Below are 8,717 nucleotides of genomic sequence, written 5' to 3' on the forward strand. Positions count from 1 at the left end.
ATTCCAGTAAAGCGCGATTCCTGCAGAATCTTTTTTTTTTCTGGAAGTTTCAAAAAACGAGCGTTTTTCAAAATGGTATAAAACGGAAATGAACCGATTAAAAAACAATCCGTTTCGACAATGTTGACTACAAACAAGCCATTGATAAGCGACAGGCGTATTAGACACAGCCATAATTTGAGATATAGTTTATGCGTTCGCAAATGTGATCGCCCTCCCATTGACTACAGCGCTGGCACTCAAGCGCTATTTCTGGCGCCCCCTGCTGGCACTCAAAGTGTTAATAAATGTATAAATATTGTTGATAAACATCCTCCATTCAAGAAACTCAATAAAAGACAGAGTAACACGAGTTGTCAGCGTTGTTTAAATAAAGGAACAGTGCCTGGTCTCGTGCCAGACACTCAGGAGATCCTTTGTATTGGCTATCGTTTAGACAAATCAGAAATAAATGTACTTCAGCTGTGAGAAGATTAGATATCTAGGCTTGGGCGGTATGATGGTATTACGGTATACCAGGATATTTCGAAATCCCGCCGGTATGATTCTCAATACCGTGACGTCACAGACTGCTATTACACTGACACAGAGTTGATTGTAGTGCACAGCACGCGCCAGCAGAGGGTTACGTGGCTATCGTTCTGGGAGCTAACGTTAGTACTAGGCTGGTGCTGGCTAACTGGCTATCGTTCTGGGAGCTAACGTTAGTACTAGGCTGGTGCTGGCTAACTGGCTATCGTTCTGGGAGCTAACGTTAGTACTAGGCTGGTGCTGGCTAACTGGCTATCATTCTGGGAGCTAACGTTAGTACTAGGCTGGTGCTGGCTAACTGGCTATCGTTCTGGGAGCTAACGTTAGTACTAGGCTGGTGCTGGCTAACTGGCTATCGTTCTGGGAGCTAACGTACTAGGCTGGTGCTGGCTAACTGGCTATCGTTCTGGGAGCTAACGTTAGTACTAGGCTGGTGCTGGCTAACTGGCTATCGTTCTGGGAGCTAACGTTGGTACCTGGCTGGCGCTGACTAACTGGCTATCGTTCTGGGAGCTAACGTTAGTACCTGGCTGGCGCTGGCTAACTGGCTATCGTTCTGTGATTTGTTTACTTGGTAACACGGGCTGCTAAGGAATTTAGGTTCGAGGTTGAAGAAAGTGCACTTTTACTTTAGGGTTGAAAGAACGGCCCTAATGTAGGGTGACCAAACGTCCTCTTTTGTCCGGACATGTCCTCTTTTCACGCCCTGTCCGGGCCGTCCGAGGGGGGTTTATAAATTCATGATAATGTCCGGCTTTCACGGACCGTTTGCATATACTTAAATTGACTGGCGTATTGCACAGAATACTACGGTAATCTGTTGCGTGTGTGACGTAATCCCTGAGAAGCTTTGTGGGCGGCTCTACAACTACGCTCACAAACAGAGGAAGAGAAAGGATACACGCAGAGGTGACAGAGCGCACCGCAGCTCACGTTCACAATGCCAAAGAATGTACTGGAAAGCACAAAACTGGATGAGCTGGAAACGCTTTACTCAACGTTATTTAATTCTCTGAAATACAACAACTCAACTCGACTAGAAAATCAAGTTAACGTACTAAAAATAGAGATCAATGCCATATACAGACAACAATCGGAAATACAAATACGCAGCACAAGACAACAGCAGTACTCCCATGGTTCCAAACCCAGCCACCTATTAGCCATGCGATTAAGAATTAATGCAACATTTGCAGATATAACTACCATTAGAGCACAACAAGTACTTGTAACAGATCCTGTAAAAATAAACGATACATTCAAAGTATTCTACTCCGACTTATATAAATCAGAAATGACCTTCGATCAAAACAAAATGGACACATTTCTTAATCAAATTATTCTCCCTAAACTTTCAGAGGATGACGCTAAACAGTTAGAAATACCGATCACACTAGAGGAACTCAAGAAGGCCATAACCGCAATGAAAAGTGGTAAGGCTCCAGGAAGAGACGGTTTCCCATCAGAAATGTACCTTTCTTGTTGGGACATAATTGGCCCCTTATTACTAAATATGATCTTATACTCAGTCAAGGAGGGGAACTTCCATAAAATTGACAATATTGCACTCATAACAGTCCTCCTTAAAAAAGACAAAGACCCCAACGAGTGCGGTAGTTATAGACCTTTAAGCCTCCTCGGAACAGATATCAAACTGTACTCTAAGGTATTAGCCATCAGATTACAAAAGCATATGACGTCTTTAGTTCACCCGGACCAAACTGGCTTCATAGGAGGCTGCCTGATCACTGAGAACATAAGACGTATACTGCACGTACTTGATGCCGACAAGGAGGACACCATACCTAAGGCGATGCTGTCCCTGGATGCTATGAAGGCCTTTGACAGGCTGGAATGGTCGTATCTGTGGGCAGTGCTAGAAAGGATGGGGTTAGGAAAAGGATTCATCGATATGATTAAAGTATTATACAAAGACCCATCGGCCATGATTACAACAGGCACAATCATCTCTGAAATATTTCCGGTATCACGCTCTGCCAGACAGGGTTGTCCTCTTAGTCCCGGACTGTTCAATCTATCATTAGAGCCTTTAGCACAATATATAAGACAATCCCAATCCATAGAACCTATCGTAATCAAGGGCACACAACAAAAAATTTGTTTATATGCGGACGATGTAATATTGTTCATGAAAAACCCCAACACCACATTGCCTCATCTGCTCAAGTTGATTGAGGACTTTGGTGATTTATCGGGATTTAAGATAAATTGGCCGAAGTCGGCTTTCCTTCCACTTAACACCCCTGCAAAAAAAGATACAACCCTCCCAGGACAGATACCGATGGTAAAACATTTCAGATGCTTGGGAGTGGAAATATTCCCTACCATAAGACAAACGGTGAAGCACAACTACACAAAAATCCAAAACAAAATCAAAGACGACCTTGATAGATGGGCAAAACTTAAAAACACAGTACAAGCACGGATATCAATAGTTAAGATGGATGTACTACCTAAAATCAACTTCTTCTGTTCAATGCTATCGTTACCCCCTCCAGAGGGCTACTGGAAAAGATTACACTCCTCCACATACAAATTTATTTGGAATAACAAACCACCACGTATAAAAAGATCCACCGCACAGAGAAATAAAGCAGATGGTGGCATGGCATTTCCAGATTTTTTCCTATATTTTAAGGCGTACTCATTAAGTCCATTGACAACATGGTTTGACTCCCAAGCATTAGCATCTTGGAGAAAAATAGAAGAAAACATAGTAGCCCCACATAGACTGAAGGACATAGCATACACTAAACTACCAATCAAGCACTGTGAACGGAAATTTGGCCCCATAATTACTCATGCGATCCGGATATGGCGTGAATCACAAAAAAAAAATCCTAACCCACAAGAATGGCACAATCATACTCCCTTATTCAATAACAATGCTCTCTTAATTGGAAAACGACCTATAAGATTCCCTATATGGGAAGAGCAAGGCATACACTCATTAGGGGATGTTTTTAACAAACAGGGTTTTTGTAGTGATAAAGAAATACGCAAAAAAATTAATCTCACCAAGTCCACATGGCTTTTTCACAAACAGTTAGAGCTATGTTTGAAGTCTCACGGTGTTCCATTAGACAGACCAATTGAACACCACAGATACCACAAATTCTTCTACTCAAGAGAGACATCGAGAGGTTTTGTTTCAGAATTTTATCATCAATTACTAACGTCCTCGTATGAAACCCTCCAACTTGACTCTGTCTGGAGGAGGGATATACCAGACCTGGAAAATGACTTTGATTGGCAAGGAGCCTGGGCAAATGTCCGACTTACATCAAGGAACCCGGATCATCAACAAATCAATCTTAACTATATTCACAGGACATACTTGACTCCTATAAGACTGTGCCGAATGGGGCTCAAACAAGATTCCAAATGCACCCAATGTACAAATGGGGACGAAGGGACATTTATGCACATGTATTGGGACTGCTCACCAGTTAAGGCATTCTGGAAAGATGTGACCCAACAAATATCAAAACTCGTATCTTGGAATATACCTGTACACCCCTCGGTATTGCTGTTGAATGATGTTTTTGAGTTTGCAGTGAATCCACAGCTAAAGAGATTGGTTTTATCGGGTATCACAGTAGCCAAAAAGCTGATCGCATCACGCTGGTTTCAACCGGAAAAAATGTGCCGTAAAGTTTGGTTTCTTACATATCTCGATGTAATTTACCATGAAATATCTACAGCAAGAATTCTGGGTCTCAATGAATCCAAAATGTCAATGTGGTTAGAAGTGGTGGAGAGAATAAAAGCTAGCTTATAATGGTAGTGTCTGGTTAGGTGCGAGGGATAGTGGAGGTACTTCTCAAGGTGGGGTCCGGGAGGGGGGGGTTCGAGCTGAGCATATGTGTGTAGGTTTTTTTTTAGATAACAGGTATTATGGGTATATCTTATATAAGACAACTAACTAAAAGGTGATCTCATTGGATGTGCCCTGTCAATTAATGCTTGTATATCTTATCGTGTGTTGTCATGTTTGTTTATATGTTTGTTTAAAAAATAATAAAAAAATAAAATACAAAAAAAAAGAATGTACTGGAAAACAGAGGATGCTGTAAAGTAAATGCAGAGGAGGAAGGGTGCGTTTGCATTTCATACTCTTCTGACACATCACAATCTATGGATTGCACACGTGCCTTGCTAAAAAAGGCATTTCCAGACTCTGACACTGCCAAAAAGTTCAGTAGTGCGCGCACTAAATCCGAAGCCAATTGTTATAGCGCCCCACTCGACTCGATTGATGTCGCACATATTCCCAATCATAATACAGTACTTTGACTGGAAGAGGGGTGGGCATGCAAACAAAATGAATCGAGGTTAAATACATCAAATGAGACAGCAGATTAGAAACCATTGCACAATATCTCATTGAAACATGGCAAGAAAAAAACGATTTGTCTGAAAAATATATTTGTTAACTGGATTTTCTATTTTCTATTATTTCATATATTTTGTTATTTATTTTTGTCCAGTAAGACTTGAAAAGAGAGCTATTATTTTGTTTGATTTTTAAGTTATTATTGTGCCATTGAGATTTGTCTAGGCATAATCAAGCATGCTGATTGCTGAGTAACTTTGGTTTGGTGTGTCTTTGGTTATAGAGAGATATTGTTGTGTTATATACAGTAAAATAATACTTGTATATCCATAGAGAGGAGGCATACTTTAAATATATTAAAACAATAATGCATCTTGTTGAGTATCATCAGGCATGCGTTGCTCATGGGACGGGGGTTGCACACCTGCAACCAGTCTGTGAGCAGAAGCACGCACATGCACGGATGTGCACACGCGTGCACACAGGAATGTGCTGCACTCGACTGATGAGCCAACTCGCTAAGTACTACTTTGCATAACAATATGGCCGGTCGTCAGGTGTGTTCAAATACGTTCTCAGATACATTCACACAACTTGTGAATGAAATGTGTTACATTCCATTCGTAGAGGCAATTAGGCACTGTCTTTAGTCTGTGCTATGTGAGGGAACATCTATGCGCATGCGCGGGAGCGTGCGCACGCGGCACCATTAAAACATAGTGCAACCAGTCGTCCCATGAGCAACGCATGCCTGAGTATCATTAAGTATCTCGGGGCTGGGGGGACATGTCCTCTTTTTTGGAAATCAAAATATGGTCACCCTACCTAATGTCAACGTGTTTCAATATAAGCGTTATGGTGATAACGAGTATATTGTTAGCTGCGCACGCACCCCCCCCCCCCCCCCCCACTGATGAAAATGAAAGTCATATGAAAAAAATTATACCGCCCAAGCCTAAGCCCTGCCATTGGCTGTGGAAGTGGGTAGATTCCAAGGTAAACCTGAGGAGGAGCGGTTGTGTGTTCTATGTGATCTGGGACTGGTGGAAGATGAATATCATTTAGTTTTTTATTGCCCTTTGTACACCGATTTGAGGAGGGCTTTATTTGAGAAAATTCTAATTGTAAATCCGGATTTGTTATGGCAGTCTGAGAGTTGTATGTTGAGTTGTTTTTTTGTGGAGGAAATCTTCAGTTTTGCAGGATTTTTGGAGAAAGCATGGCACTTGAGACAAAACACACTATATCCTATATAATTTTATATGAATTCCTCTTGTTTCTTTGTTTACATATATTGCTTACAGCTTATGTTATATTATGTTTTATTGTATTTTCTTTTGTTTGTGGCCATCTTGGTCTATATAACCTATTGTCAATGTCATAATTTGTCAAGTAATTTGTCAAGTATACTATTATACTTATTGTTTATGTGTCTTGTAAGCCCATATGGGCTTGGAAGTTGGCATACACCTGTATGTAAGACACGAAAATAAAAAAAACATCAAATCAAATCAAATCACTAGCTCATTCTCAAACCCAGCTAAATCCTGGAAGGCAGTCAATCCAAACTAAATCAAAACCACAAAATAAAAAATGGATCTGCCTTTAACTGCAGGCATTTATTTGAAAAGGCTCATTCATCATTCACCCCCCCCCCCCGTACAGTATACTTCTAAGTTCACTTTTCATCCTTTCTCTCTAATGATGTACTTGATGCATATCATGCATTGCAAGCCATTGATACCTGTAGTGTATCAATCGATGAATTGGATTATTGTTTTCTAAAACTGTTCACACCAATATCACTGAGCAATTAACGCATATTTAATCTTAAAGGACATATTTCCAAAGGTTTGGAAAACTGCCCATGTGACTCCTTTACATAAAGGAGGTAATAGCAATAATGTAAATAATTACCACCCAATCTCAAAATTACCCTGCTTAGCAAAATTCCTGGAATAGCTGGTAAACATCAATTTAAATATTTCCTTTTAAGTCAATATCAATAATCCCAGCACCATTTCAACTATTACATTAGTTACAAATTAGATAATATCAGCATTAGCCAGGAAGAAACACTTTGTCATATCTTGCTCTTACCATGATTGGATTGGATTGGATAGAAAGTTGCGTGATATAACCTGATATAACCTGCATATATATATATATACCTACACCTGCATATAACCCATACAACTCTGCATGATAGCATGCACAATAATGCTGTAAATACTGTATATATTTATTCTTACTGTATATATAACTGTATATATCCACATTTGTCTGTAGCTACATACCTGCATATAATCCTTTTTACATATCTGTAGATACTATATCTATATCTGTAGATATCCCTTACCTACTCTTACTAGTTACACTGCTGGCCAGTACAACATACTACCAAAGTGTTTATACCTGTATCACTGTACGAATACTACAACTCTGTACATACATCTGATTAGCACTATTACTCAGTAGTACTAATTTATATATGTTATATCCAGTTTAATCACATGCACATTGTATATTACTACTGCACTTTACTGTTACATTTGCACTCTGGTTGGATGCCAAACTTATTTTCATTGTACTGTAATTGTGCTGTATAATGACAATACATTTGAATGTAATCTAATCTAATGACACTCAACATTGTGTCCTGTATGATACGGTTGGCTGGTCTTCTCTTGGAGAAAGGGGCATTGTTATTTGTTTATTTACTAAGTCTTATTGGTGAGCTCCCACCTTGACATTGTTGCTGAATTGTAACGTTTTACCCAATCTGACTCGCTCAAATGACTGGCTTCCTTTAGCTTGTTCTGAGCTTTGAAGGTCTGCTTTTGCTGTGCTCCTGATTCATGGAACATCTTTTAATGCACTTTAGATCAATAAGCACAGTTCAAAGCCATGATCACACTGTATCAGTGTGTAATTGTTTTAGCAGATTTTCTTTGTCTTTTTTCAAATATTCATCTTATATTTTAGGTGATTTCCACAGTTTCTTGTTGTATTACTTTGCATCCTGTTTTATTCATTGTATCTGTAACTCGTCATCATTAGAAATGAGGACAACCTCAATTGATTTGAACAAGTACTGTATAAATAAGGGTATGATGATGTTGATTATGATTTTCAAAGCTTTTGATTGTTTTCATTTGATGAACATTACTGCCACTGAAGACGCCATGGTGTGGAGCCTCGTCACACTTTGGCTCTTGGCTTGTTTGATAATTGTGTTTTGAATTATGTTTTTTCAACCGTCACCGGCTTGAATGCCACAACCCACACACACAACAACACTGGAGCTGGCCCGGTACACAGCATAGACAGAGCTCGCCAACAAGGTCACTGCTCAGAGAAATCGACAGGACATTGGTGAGTCTCTCCAGTCCTCAACTCTAGTCCTGCATAAAATTACATTTGCAGTATCAGATTATCTTGCTCATTTGCATCTGGCTAACTCTGTTCCTCAAAACACAGATGCAAGAATGATTAGACGAGCGTGGATTCAATCATCTAGGACAGATGTTTTCAAAGTGTGAGGCCACAGGGGGTGTGGGAGCGTTTTAAGGGAGGCGTGCGACGCGTGAAGGGTAAGCATTTCATGAGTGAGAGAACACACTTTTCAACATTCTGCCAAGAGAGGTCTGGATAAATGCACAGTTCAGACCTCTCTTGGCAGAGCCTGAGATGTGGCCAGCAATAGCAATCCCTCCCCTATCCACACTCAACTCCAACCCACACATCAATACCAAAACAAAAACATGTAAACAAAGTGCAATACTAAGCCGGGCTATTTTGCCTAGAGGTCGCTGTTTGAAGGCATTAC

At 40.2% G+C, this 8,717-nt stretch overlaps 1 protein-coding gene across 1 annotated transcript in view; it reads right to left on the minus strand.

Annotated features, from left to right (window-relative positions):
• The window catches only part of LOC311237669 (cadherin-18-like), a gene marked incomplete at its 5' end in the record, with an annotated part of 233,837 nt that overhangs the window by 90,530 nt on the left and 134,590 nt on the right, over window positions 1-8,717 (minus strand). The gene's annotated exons all lie outside the window — the stretch shown is intronic.

This window comes from Notolepis coatsorum, assembly GCF_963971535.1.
Source record: "Notolepis coatsorum genome assembly, chromosome: 12".
In the NCBI taxonomy this organism is placed as follows: Eukaryota; Metazoa; Chordata; class Actinopteri; order Aulopiformes; family Paralepididae; genus Notolepis; species Notolepis coatsorum.